We start from the raw sequence: 13239 nt of genomic DNA on the forward strand, positions 1-13239 counted from the left end.
GGCCCGCGCCCGCCTGGGACCGCACCTGCCGGGGCACGTACGCACGCATACACTCATGTACGTGTGTGTGCATATGTGTACATGCCTGTAGAGATACACACATCTACACTTATGCGTAGATAACATACATCTATATATAGTGTGTATATACTGTATGTATCTAGATACATGCATATCTATATCTAGTATAGATGTGTGTATATATACACATATACATACATCTATATATAGTGTATATATGTATACAGATATATAGTATACACTATGTACATAGATATATGTATATGTGTGTCTATACACACACACACACCTATACTATATGCAGACAGATATGTACATATATATATATACTATATGCATATATATTACATATGTATGTATGTATGTAGCCAAGGTTCTTTGGGTAAATGTGATTTATTAGACCAACTCAAATAGGTGGAAAAATTCTTCTTTGTAAGCCTTCAGGTTTAGCTTGCTAAGAAGAATTTTTCCAACTATTTAGTTGGTCTAATAAAAGCTAACGGATTTACCCAAAGAACTTTGTCTCCCTATGTCCTTTGATCAACACGGCTACAGCCTACACCCCTGGATATAACTATGTGTATGTTACAGCATGCATATGTATATAGATATATGTATACACATATATACTATACACATCTATACTATATATGTATACTGTATATATGTACGTAGATATATACATCCATATATTTACATACATCTACACATATATGTACACATACATACATACACACACACACACACACATATATATATATACACACACATTTATATATAGTTGTGTACTGGATATATACTATATAGACTTTATATTTTTGTTTATCTATTATATTTATTTAAAATATTTATAGTATATGTTGTTTATATTTTATATTTGTTTATATCATATAACATTACATATGTAATGCATATTATCTAATAATGGGTTATGTGTGCATTATACTGATGAAATGTATAGAAACACACATTCAGAATGTACAAAATCCTGTCATGTATGCATATCTATACATACATATATATACACGTTATATATAGATATATATACACATTATATATACATACACACACCTATACATGCAGAATGTAAAGAATCCACACACACATACACACACACACATATATATAAGCACACATACATATAAATACACATATACATACATATATACATACCCACACACATCAAAAATGTGGAGAATCCTCCCTCATATATGTACATTTATACACACACACACATATACATACTTACACACAGATAATGTAAAGAATCTTCTCATACACACACACACACACACACACGCGCGCACGAGAAAGAAAATTCTTTGAAAGATGTTTTTCCCCCCCCTAGAGATGGTCTAGTAGCTTAGCACGGTCCCAGCTCCAGACAGATCTCCTCTCAAGATGCTGATAAAACTAGACACCTAGGATGGAAGATGAATTAATTTCTCTCCTCCTTAGGCAGAAACCCCTGCAGGGGGGCTGGCGTCAGTGCTTTTCTGCTAATCCTGATCTGCCCCCCTCAGGTGCAGAGGACAGACAAGGAGAAAAGACAGGCTGCTTCAGAGCAGCACTATACCTAGACTCCTGGCAGTCCTGAGCAAACTTTTAGTATCGCCCCCCACCTTCACCAGAGATAATGATAATAATAATGATAATCAGACAAAATAGTTATCCTTTTCAGGGCCCCGGGCAGCCTCCCAGTTCACCCATGCCTGTGTCTGGCCCTGCTTCAGAGAGACATTTGGAAAGGTGCTTTCTTCCCCCACCCTGTAAACACAGATGCACTTCCACCCATCATTCCTTCCTTACTGCTCACTCACCCCACAGGTGAATTAAAATCCTAGAAAGTGAGAATTCAAAGTAGCAACAGTGCCTCTAGTTTGCTTCTTATCAGTTTTCAGCTGCTGTAAACAAGGTAATTATTTTCAGAGGAGGTTTTCACTTATGTGTTGGGTGAGTCTTCTCAGTGGGAATTAAACCTCATCCTGTGTGCCATGCCTACAGCCCAGAAGAGAGATGGGCTCAGAGGATACTTTCTTTCTCTTTTCCATGTTTAATAGGTTAATTTTGGTGAGATAAGAGAGCTTGGAAAAATGTATTAAGATTTCCTTTAAGAAAGACCTATCAAGATCCCAGAAGTTGTTGTTCAACCTAAGGAAAATGCCTGGACCAAGGCACTAACACAAATCACTTTTCTGTGATTAAATCTGTTGGTGGTTTCTACAGGAAGGTTGCATTGGACACCTGAGTCCTGTAGACTCGGATGCTTTTTATTTTTGGAAGATGTCCCGGAAAATAGGCTGGGCCACCAAAAGAGAGAAATCAGCAGAGCTCCTCCCTGCGGGCAGGTGGCAGGTCATATACTCATAGGTTATTGACATTACCAATGGTCCTAGTGCCAAGAACACTTCTCATGGCAAACAGCAATTTCCGTCTTGAGGTTGTACTGTGAACAGTAAGTACTAGCATTAAGTACAACTGTGGCTCGTGGTCTGATCAGGGTTCTTGCCTGTTCAAACAAACCATCTCCCTCTTTTCAGCATCCTCTTTAGTGCCTTTTCACTTCCCGGGGAAGGCTAAGGGCAGTTAATTATTTTCATGATACAGACAGGATTTTCCCCTCTGGGAATTCAATCAGTCCCTGTTTCAAAAGAACATATTTCACATTTGGGGTCTCTGTTTTGAAAATAAGCTGTAAATTACTTTACACTCATTTTGAACACAGAAAAACAGTAATAATAATCCTAGATGATTAATCCTGGGAGGAAATGTATTTCTCCTATTTTTATATCCCCTTATAATTGGCTTCCAATCCAAATTCCAAATACATTTAAAAAAAAAAACCCTTCTAGAACAGATTGACTTTAAAAAACATTTCCCTACATAGAGGGTGCACCTACATGAGATGCTTAACTTCACATTAGCATAGTTTACTGCAAAGTAAGCATGTGCATCTACATGTGCACATGCTTACTTCACAGCAAACCTTCCTAATACCAAGAACATTTGCTATCTGCAAATGCAAGTAGCAAATTTTCCTCTGCATTAGTAACTGCACCATAGCACTTGTGTAGATGCCTAATCAGGAGCAAAATCTGCTCCTGGCCAGCCATCCAGAAGGGGGTGGGAGAGAGCTCCCTGACCCCAGGAGCTGCCTGTTGCTGAGGTGCGCTCCCGTTCCATAAGCACAGAGCTGGGCAAGGAACTCGTTCCCCAACCTATCCTTTCCCCCGCAGCTCCGCACTCAATGGAGATGGGTGAGGAACAAGTTCCCCAGCCACTGCGCTGTGTGCCCAGGTGGAACAGCAGGGAGCTTCCAGCCCCCACTCCCTGATCACAGACAGGGGGCTGGGAGCTTGTCTACAACAGCAGAGTGGGGGGTGGGAACAGGCCTGGAGCTTGTTCCCAGCCCCCACTCCACAATCACAATTGCAATCATGGAGCAGGGGCTGGGATCTCCCTGCATAGGGACAGTTCCCTGCCCAGCCTGGAGCTAGTTGGGACCTGCCCCTGATTGGGACAGTTCCCAGCTAGCCCCAAACTGTATGCAGTGCAGCCTGGAGGTGGCTGGGGACTGTCCTGTTTTGGGCAGTCTCCAGGCAGCTCCAGGCTGTACATGCAGACTTCCCCATGCCACCCAACAGTGCCCGGGAACTGTCCCAGTCAGGGGCAGGTCCCAGCCCTGTGCCCTGATCAGGTGATCAAGGCATGGAGCTTGGAAAGAGTTGCAGGGGTGGGGTAGTTCCCAGCCCCCTGCTCCGATTCACTAGTGGGGCAGCTAGTAGCAAGCTAGCTGCCCCACTGGCAGATCGGGGCAAGGGGCTGGGAGGTGCCCCTCCCCTGCAGCTCCTTCCAAGCCCTATGGCCCTGATCAGGGAGCCAGGGCCAGGAGCTCCTTACTGTGGAGGCAGAGGGACATTGTCCCCAACCCAGCAGCAGACAGCCCCCTGGGGTCAGAAGACAGCTGTCTCCTGGCCCAGTGTTCCCTGCCAGCCCCTGGGCTAGCACCCAGGTAGAGTCTGGAGCTCCCCACAGTGGCAGTCAGGGTCTATTGCAGGGCTGCAGGGAACTAGGAGCAAATTTTCTTCCTAATCTCCGCATGCGTAGACACCTACCTCAAAACCCTTACTCCAGAGTAGTTTACTGCACAGTAAATCTAGACTGGAGTAAATGTATGTGTAAACACACCCAGTTTCTTGTGGGTTGGTCCTTGGATTGGGGGTTATTTTGATTTTTTTTAATAGCATAATAGCTATATCAACCCCTTCTACATGAGTTCAGAATACGATTTCCACAAAAAAGACTTGTGGTCTCATTGCATCTGATATGGTCTGAGCCAAGCCCACCGTTTTACATGCACCAGAGCTTTTGAGTATGGGTCTCCTAAGAGAATAAGCAGCATGTTTCTAAAATACATAGGTCCTAAAGATAAAATCCCTACTGACCAACTTCCTCAAATCAATAGTCTTCAGTCAAGCCAGTGGCAGGCTTCAAATATAAACCCCGAGTAATGAATTTACCTCTGTTCTCCTGCATCTTTAGAGAGCACTTTTACAGAATACTCAGTTAACCTATTTATCCGGCTGTTGCAATGTGATCCTTCACATCAAAGATGATGGAGTTTGCTTGCTAAATCAGGAATCCCATTCCTAACAAATTAATGTGGTTCTGTCTTCATTTACATCCTATTCACAGCTTCATCAGCTTTGGAAAGCAATGAACACCAAAGGAGAAACTTCCCTTCAAATCAGCATCAAGGTTTTCACCTCTGAAAAATGGAAGATAGATTCTTTTTAAAAAGTGATAAGCTACTTCAAATGATCAAAAAATATTCACCCACTATCAAGAATTTGTTAGGGTAGAGGTCTCTCTACATAATGGATAACCATACATACTCCATATGTGCTAGAAAAAGCCAGGTGCAAGGAGATGACTTTCCTTTTGAATTCTAATACTGCTTGTTCTTAGAGAAGAAAAAAAGTGGAAGCTTGAGATCAGTACAGAGGTTTTGATTTTTATTTTGTTTTGGTATGGTTTAATTTCTTTGCAAGACTGGTAGCTGGCACACATCTGTGCCTCTGCAGTGCTGAAAAATGACAGCGGCTAAATACAAAGATGATGACAGAAGAAGCTTTTTCTGTTAGGTGCTGAAATTTATTTTTTCAGGATAGGTGGCAGCTGTCTCCATCCTCACTGTTTTCATACAGCCATCTGATCAATAGATGGTACCTATTTCATCACAAACCAACATATTAGCAACTTCAGGATGGGGGAACTTGTTTGTGTGCACTTGCTTTAAATAAACTTTCAGGGCCAGATCCTCAGCTGATGTAAATTGGCAAAGCTGCATTAAATTATATGGTTTAGTTGTATTGAAGCCAATAGACTATAATGAGACCTGTCCCTCAGTATCTTGCAAAGATACAGAAAAGTGAGGATTGTAAATTGCTTTTCTGACTATGCTTGGTGGGTATGGACTAGGACTAATCCAGTCACCAGTTCTCAAGAGAAGTAAAAATATTTGTGCACTGTTCAGCTTTCTTAAAAAGGCATAGCCTTATTCTCTTTTGGAACAGCTAGGTGCATACAGAAAGCAGAATTATACCTTTTAGCTAATAGGAAACATCTGGTTTGGTAAACTTTAAGCAGATTTAGAATCATGATCTAGTAGGGATCATGATCCTAGCAGACTTTATTCAGGTAAAACTATAAAATGGAGAATACAGCAAGAAGAGTCTTAAATTGTATGAGCTCTTTGAGGCAAAGGCAAGATTACACTCTATATTTATCCAGCACAATCCACAATGGTATTCTGGTCCATTGCCAGCAAAAAAATGTGTTTTTATAGGTTTGGGGGGGGGGGGGGGGGGGGGGGAAGGGAGCAAGTGGAGGAGTATTAAAGGTCTCTTGGAAAGTTAGACTTCCAGTTACCCTCAGAGGCCTCCAGAATTAGCCATCTTCAAAATCACTTTGGTGCTTTTGAAAAAAAAATATCTCACTTATCTTTAATGTACAGTGACTAGCACAAAGGGGCATTGATTCCAGCTGGGTCTTCTAGACACCAGTGTAATACAGATTATAGATTGTAACAATTTGATCAAGTCCTGTGGTGTTTATGCAGGTGAAAATTCGGTTAACTTCAAAAGGAGTTTTGGCTAAACAAGAATGGCAGAGAACAAACCCTTAGTTTGCCATTCAAAAATCCCTCCGACAAAGATAAAAACATATTTAAAATAGTAGCCATAATTCTTCTTATCAAGTAAAATACAGCTAATATATTCCAAGACTAGAAAATAAACAGGGCCAATAAAGCTGCTGAAAATAAATTTCTGGTCATTGTGAAGTGTCTCCTATTCTCTGTATAAGGAAGAATAATACTCTGAGTTCTGCATCATCTTCCCCCTACAAAAGCCTAAATTAATACGATAATGTTAGCTTTACTTCACATCCCCCTTGGAAATGTTCTTCTGTAAACAGCATGGAATTAAGCCTTATTATTTCCATAGCATTTAATATTTACTCACTGATATGGTAATAAAGTACTAAGTGTATAAAACGTTTGGCAAATAAACCATTTTCCACAGGACACATTTTTAAAGAAAAGTTATTTTCTGAACCTCTTGCAGCAATTTTTTGTTTGTTTTAGTTTAAATCCAAAATATCTTTTTGTAAGTGGAAAGAGAAATCACAAAACTGGCAGAGGATATAAGTCTAAACAAAGGCATAGCAGGACAGCTCTGCATCCAGGACAGCCATAACACACAGGTCAGCAAAGATGGTGCCCAGAGTTGCTGCCCCAGCCATCCTGCCCCCCTTTTGTTATGCTACCGGATCTAAAATAAAATCCTGGGCCACCAGGAAACCAGGACACAAGCATCTGTCATGATGCTATTTTCAGTTGAAAGCTTTAGAGCAGGGGTACTTAACTGCTGGCCCATGGGCCAGATTTGGACCACAGCACTATGTCATCCAGTCCACAGGCAGTAGAAATTTGGCAGTAGGGAGCAATGGCACCACTCCCAGCTGCCAAATGTCCAGACTTACGGGAAGCCCCAGGCTCTGCATGCTGGATGAGATACCTGATCCCAGCAGACAGGGCTGGGTGGGGGTAGTGCCAGGCCCCAAGGCCTAATTGCGGTGTGGAAGGTTGGGAGGGGACGGTTCTGGGCCCCTCTGACCCAGTCCCAGAGGAAGGAGGCAATGCTGGGCCCCTAGGCCTGATCTAACCCACAGATCGACCCCCACCACACACATGACCCGGGGGGCCAGGAGGTTGAACATCACTGCTTTAGGGAGATTTCTCTGATCCTCTGCTAACATTGCAAAAGAATGGAAAGGACCACGCAGGATGTAACCACCCACCAGTGTGTGAAGCTGGGCTCTGCCCTGTACAGAGGTATGGTCCCCCCCTGCCCAGGCTAATTTTTCCAGTCTTTTTCCACATGGAACTTAATTCAGTTCTACTTCCAAAGGGACTTCTATGATGAAAGAAGAGGCAACTATCTTTTTCCTTTGAACATGGCCCAGTATCACAAGATGAAGAAATGATCAATGACTGGAAAAACCCAGTTTATCCAAGAATGAGTCAGTGTTCATTCATAAAGTAAACCAGTGTTTATTGGTTGTATATCTTACTATCACAATAGGCATTTCATTTCCTGGTTCCCAAAAACATTTCTCCAGCAAACAAATTGACTCAAAAGACAAACAATTTGTAATTTTGCTAATTAGAGTATCATCTTTACAAAGAAACTTAAGTATACAAAATTCTTCTATTAATAATTGATCTGTAAACATGATAATAGTAAGATGCTTATAATATGATGTAATATGACCAGTCTCATATGAGATTTCCCAAGGACAGGACATACAGTAATAATCAGAGCTTGTGTGTCCTCCTACATATAATTTTTAAGTTGAAGAGTCACGGGCATGCCTCTAAAATGTGAGAAGTACTTGAAATTCAAATGCTAAAACCAAAGCTTCTTGAAAGTTACCTGAACATCCCTGGTTTGGAAGTCTCCCAAGATCAAGGTTTTGTGTCAGGTTTCTAGTCTTTCCTAATTATAGGTCACAGTAAAAATTCTATGGTTTTTTTGTTTTGTTGAGGTTTAGCTGTTGCCATGATGGTCCAGCAAACATGTGAGAGGCAAGAATTCTTGTGAATGCCATGGTATCTTTTTTTTTCATTCCATCCAGGAAGAGCACACAGCAACTGCTGAAGCTTCCTTAGCCTGATGAAGGGTTTTTGAACCCGAAAGCTTGCTTAATAACTATTCTCCAACCATCTGGGTTGGTCTAATAAAAGATATCAAATTCACCCAAGGAACCTTGTCTGCATGGTATCTTTTTGGCAGTTGAGGTGAAGAGCTAATAATCATTAAATCATTATGGAGTAAAAATACCAGAGTGTTAAAAATCATTCAGATTGGTCCAAGGGGCAGTTTTAAAGAATAAAGAGTTGAAACTAGACAAAATTAAATGGCAAGGAAGAATGGTTTGATAGTTAAGGACCTGAAGTAGGACTGAAGATACATACATTTAATTCCCAGTTCTACCACAGTCTTCCTGTTTGACCCTGAACAAGATGCTGTTACTCTCTCACCAACATGAGTTGCTTAATGCACAGCAGAATAATCCTACTGTGCATTAGCGCATCATGGCAAAAGCCATGCTAATGAGCATTAGAGTTAGTCTACTGCACATTTAGCATCACAAGAAAACCGTGCACCTTTGCTACTGCTCATTTAGTTAGTACCTCATATTAGCAGTACTAAACTTCATGCACAGTAGCTACGGTGCATTAATGTAGGTGTAGACACACCCTTTTTGTCTCAGTTCCTAATAATTCAAACAGGTAGTATTTCCTTACTCTGATTGTCTTATCTATTTTGACTGGAAGCTCTTTGGGCCATTGACTGTCTTTTACTCTGTCAAATATCTATTATGGGGCCCTGCTCCCAGCTGAAGCTCCATAGGGCCTAATACATAGTAAATAACCACTGCAATCCAGAAACACTTAAATGAATGTTACAGAAAGTATAAAGAGGTAAACTCAGTGCCCAGAATACAAGGAAGCTGATTAAACCCAGTTCATTGGTTTCATGACAAGTATAGTTCACCATAGTCAGTGACCTGTAGTCTGGATGTGAAGAGCTGTGAAGCATGAATTGTTAGTCATCTTTTCCCTGGAATTTACCAGTCTGGTCTATTCTTTTCTACTCACCACAATCCAGGTCTCCAGCTCCTGTGCATTTGAAGACGGGTGATGGAGGATATTTAAAAGGCTCCATCTGAAAGCAGTCTTTGTGGTAGCTGGACAAAGAAGTTAAGAAGTCAAATACTTTAAAAATCACATTCCTATCGTCTCCACAGATAAACCGACTGCGCTTCTAACACTAAGCAACATTTCCTACTTTGTTCATGTGACAAAGGGAACTTTATGATGAAGATGCTAGCAGCAGGGTGTCAGGTTTGCAAGGTGGAACATCCTACTTTCTGCTCTCAACACCATTGTACGATACTGCTCATTTTGAACTCCAGTGTTATTCTGTAATATCATTTTTTACAACTCAGTTTTAAGAGTCAGCATTACTATTTCTGTTCTGGTCACAGATGCGCTCTGTGACCCACTAATCCAATGGCCATTTACCCCTCTTCCAAACGGTGACTGCTGATCTCATAGACTGTTAAATCTAGCCACAAAGGATGGGAAGAGCAATACAGTGCAGCAGATAAACTGGTAGCTGCCAGCATATGAAGCTCAGTGTAAGCAGAGCCAAGTTTGTACTTAACACAAGGAGCCCCAAACTCATTTGCCATGACTGTAAGATAAAAACAAAGAAAAAGAATTAGGAATAACTAAAAAGCGAGTGAGAGAGAAGAGGAAAGGGTCGGGCAGGGGAAGAACAATACTAGGATGCACGTAGATAATAGGTAACAGGTATGCACAATCAGAAAATAGAATTATGGCATAATCAAATCAAATAGAGAGAATCACAAATGGGCAAAAAATGGAAAAGATAAAGGAAACTCAGAGCTGGAAATAAAATAAACAACTTGCTTTGATTTGATCACTTGGGCTACATCCAGACAAGCACGGCTGTTTGTTTCCCAGGAGACAAGTAGCAGTAGTATACCTTGTACCACTGCTACTTGCCCCTGAGGAACACTCATGTTACATGCACTCTGGCATGCAGCAAGTTACCCCAGGTGGGGTAATTATGCTGGCCCCAGCAGCCTTACCTGGGGTCCTGGGGGCCTCAGGGAGCTGCAGCCATGGTGCTCCTGCAGCTGCGAACCTGGCCAGCAGCCAGAGTGTGGGCTCCAGCTTGCCAGGCTCCAGTTTTGGATGGCACATGCTGCCGCCATGTGCACTGCCCCGCTTTTTTTTTGACCATGAGGGTTTTTTTGACCCCCCCTCAAAAAAAACAACAAACCCCACACTGCATGGTAGCAGCACAGAGCACACCTGCATATGTCGTGTGTGGCGCTGCAGACAGGTCTGAGGTGCCATATACTGCAGGTCCGTGCTCATTTGGACATGGCCTTGGGGTTGTGGGGGGTGGGAGCGGGGGGAGTTCCACTCTAATTACCGTGTGAAGTAGCATCAACATATGTCTTTTCCTGGTGAGGTTTCACTCCAGACACATGTTATGTCACTGGGATCCTACTTACTCCAGATGGTTAAGAGAATGGTTCAAAGAAGTATCTAACAGACTAAAGCATTATACAGACATGTTCCCTATCCTTTGGATTTATATGAATGCTCGGTAATTAGTCCCACAAGTCGAATGGTCTTCTAACGGTATATAAAGTTATGCATATGCAACAGAGTTATAAACTAACACACCTTCAAAGCACAGGAACAGAATTGTTGTACCAACCTTTCATTCATTATATAAAAATGATTATCAAGCCAGAAAAATCAGTTTGATGTTGTGATATTCAGAACTGTACAAGTGTTGAAAAAATAGTAGAAGTTTAAAAATATAAAAAGCTTTCACACTTTGCTTCTAAGGGCAATAGCCTGTAGACAGACAAGCTGACTTGAAAATCTGGCACAGGTCTGACCTTGTTAGAAATTGGGTCAAGCAAACTGATCCAAGGTTTTGCAAAGTAGAGATCTATCACATGCAACAGCTTGGAAGTACACAACAGTTGTTTTATGTCAATAGTATAACACCCTCTCTAAAAGCTCTTAGAGAGGTTTTTTTTCCCAATGTCATTATCCCCTTGTAATCACTCTTATTACATGAATCCCTCTTCACAGAAGCCTATTGCTTAAAGCAAAAAGGTAGCATCAGACTAGGAAAAGAAATCATAAGATTCATGAGCCTAGGTCCTTAACTGGTTGAGCTACAATGAGTACAAGTGCCTTAAATAAAATGACAACTGATAAAATATTGCCATTCTGACTGTCCATGCTCCCTTGCTGGTAGATGAGATAAAGCTCTTTCACCATAAAAAAAAAAAAAAAAAAAAAATCAATCCTCAAGTGCTTGTTAGTCAGAAACTTGGCACTAGAGTTTGGAACCTTTGAGTGTGGCAGGCTTGTGTATGCACACACTTGTAAAGAAACACATTTGGCAATTCTGAGTCTGAATATTATAGGAAAATAAATAGGGGCAGCTAACTGCTCTCCCCTCCACCTCTGCCATACTGAAATTCACATGTGGAAGGAACACCTTTCTTCTTCCCTGTGAAAGTGGGGACTGACACCTCTGCAACATGATTTGGCCCCATTCCATTCCAAGACTATGGGACAGAATGGGCCGACAAGAACCTGCTTTCCTGCTACTGTGAAAATTATGTCCACCAGCTTTGTAGGGAACCATCAGAAAAACCTGATATAGGATATGGTGTCCAAAGGCTCCAGAGATTGGGTTTATCCCAGTCAGGGTGACTTGACTGGAGAGGCACAGAGAGCTAGAGCAGAAGTGGGAGGGCACAGAAACTAGCATGGGGATGCACAGCTCCACTGAAACCAACAGTATTACCATTCACATCAGTGGGACAGTTTCACCCCGAGTGACTCTGCATGAGTGACTCTGAAATCTCTTGAGATTTAAAGGGAATCCTGGGGAAGACAGATTCTGGTTAGTACTTTTTCAGGAAACAAAACTTCACCCCCTTACTTTAATGCCACATATACCTCTATGAGGGAAACTCCATAGATTTTCCATCTCCCTGGGTGGCTTTTGTGCAAAATACATATAGAAATGACTGATTTGGTTGCTGACTTTTGTCCTTCAACATTTTTTACAAAGCACTGAATTCCCTTTTTTAAATATTTTTTGAAAATAAATGATTGGGCTGAATTTAGACTTTCCAAGTTTAGGCCTTGCTGGAGCATTGATTGTTATACGTACTGCTCACACAAAGGCTTTGGAAGTCCGTGGCTGCATCTGCTGCACCATTTCTGCTAAGGCCTTGTTACATATTAGGTGGCTTCTGAAACTCTTAATCTCTGGTTTGTCCACACATTAACATCTGAAATTAGTTTTAAGTACACTTTAGGTGGCTTAAAATTACTCCACTCCAGGGCAGGTTTCTCTCTGATCCATGTTGCCCAGCTCATGTTCCATTAATGTGTGGCCACTCCCCACAGGTGAGCCCCCATGTTGCAGTCCTCCAGCACCCCAGTATTCAGTGTCCATCTCCTCCCCACCCTCCTGTTCTATGTGGACAAACTTTCCAACCCCTGAACTCTACTGCCCAGGAGGTGGTTCTGGCACAAAGCCAATCCCCCCCCCCCCCCAAACATCCCAAAACCCCCCCCCCCCCCCCCCCAAACATCCAGGGGTGCAACCTTGTGCAAACAGCCTGCAGAGCACAGACCAGTTAGCCTGGTTGCAGGGCAAGTACAGGTCTGGGAGTAGGGATATGGTGGGGGAAACAAGTTAGGGGGCCAGATTGGGTCCCCATGAGCTGAGGGATCCCTCCTGGGGTAGGGGCAGTAACTCCTCCAAAAGCACTTTCCCTCACTGCTCCCACCTCCCAGCTACCCCTAGAAGCATGACCAGCATCCCCCATACCCCAATCACAGATTATTAAAACATGATACCTTCTTTAATTTACTTCCTCTTTATTTCTTTTTAAATTATTTTTATTATTATTTATTTTTATTTTATCCTTCAGTGCTGACTTTCATTTCACCACCCTTCCCTCCATTTCCTTTCCACCTCCCATTTTATTACCCACCCCATCCCATTAACT

General features: G+C 42.0%; 1 protein-coding gene across 1 annotated transcript in view; it reads right to left on the reverse strand.

Moving 5' to 3' along the window:
- Nucleotides 1–9317: 9317 nt before the first annotated feature.
- The window catches only part of SAAL1 (serum amyloid A like 1), a 52589-nt gene continuing 48667 nt past the window's right edge, over nucleotides 9318–13239 (reverse strand). The window contains exon 13 of the mRNA XM_025202126.1: nucleotides 9318–9336. The gene's annotated coding sequence lies outside the window, so the exon portion shown is untranslated. The remainder of the gene's footprint in view (nucleotides 9337–13239) is intronic.

The sequence above is a fragment of the Alligator sinensis genome, unplaced genomic scaffold (assembly GCF_000455745.1).
Source record: "Alligator sinensis unplaced genomic scaffold, ASM45574v1 scaffold983_1, whole genome shotgun sequence".
In the NCBI taxonomy this organism is placed as follows: Eukaryota; Metazoa; Chordata; order Crocodylia; family Alligatoridae; genus Alligator; species Alligator sinensis.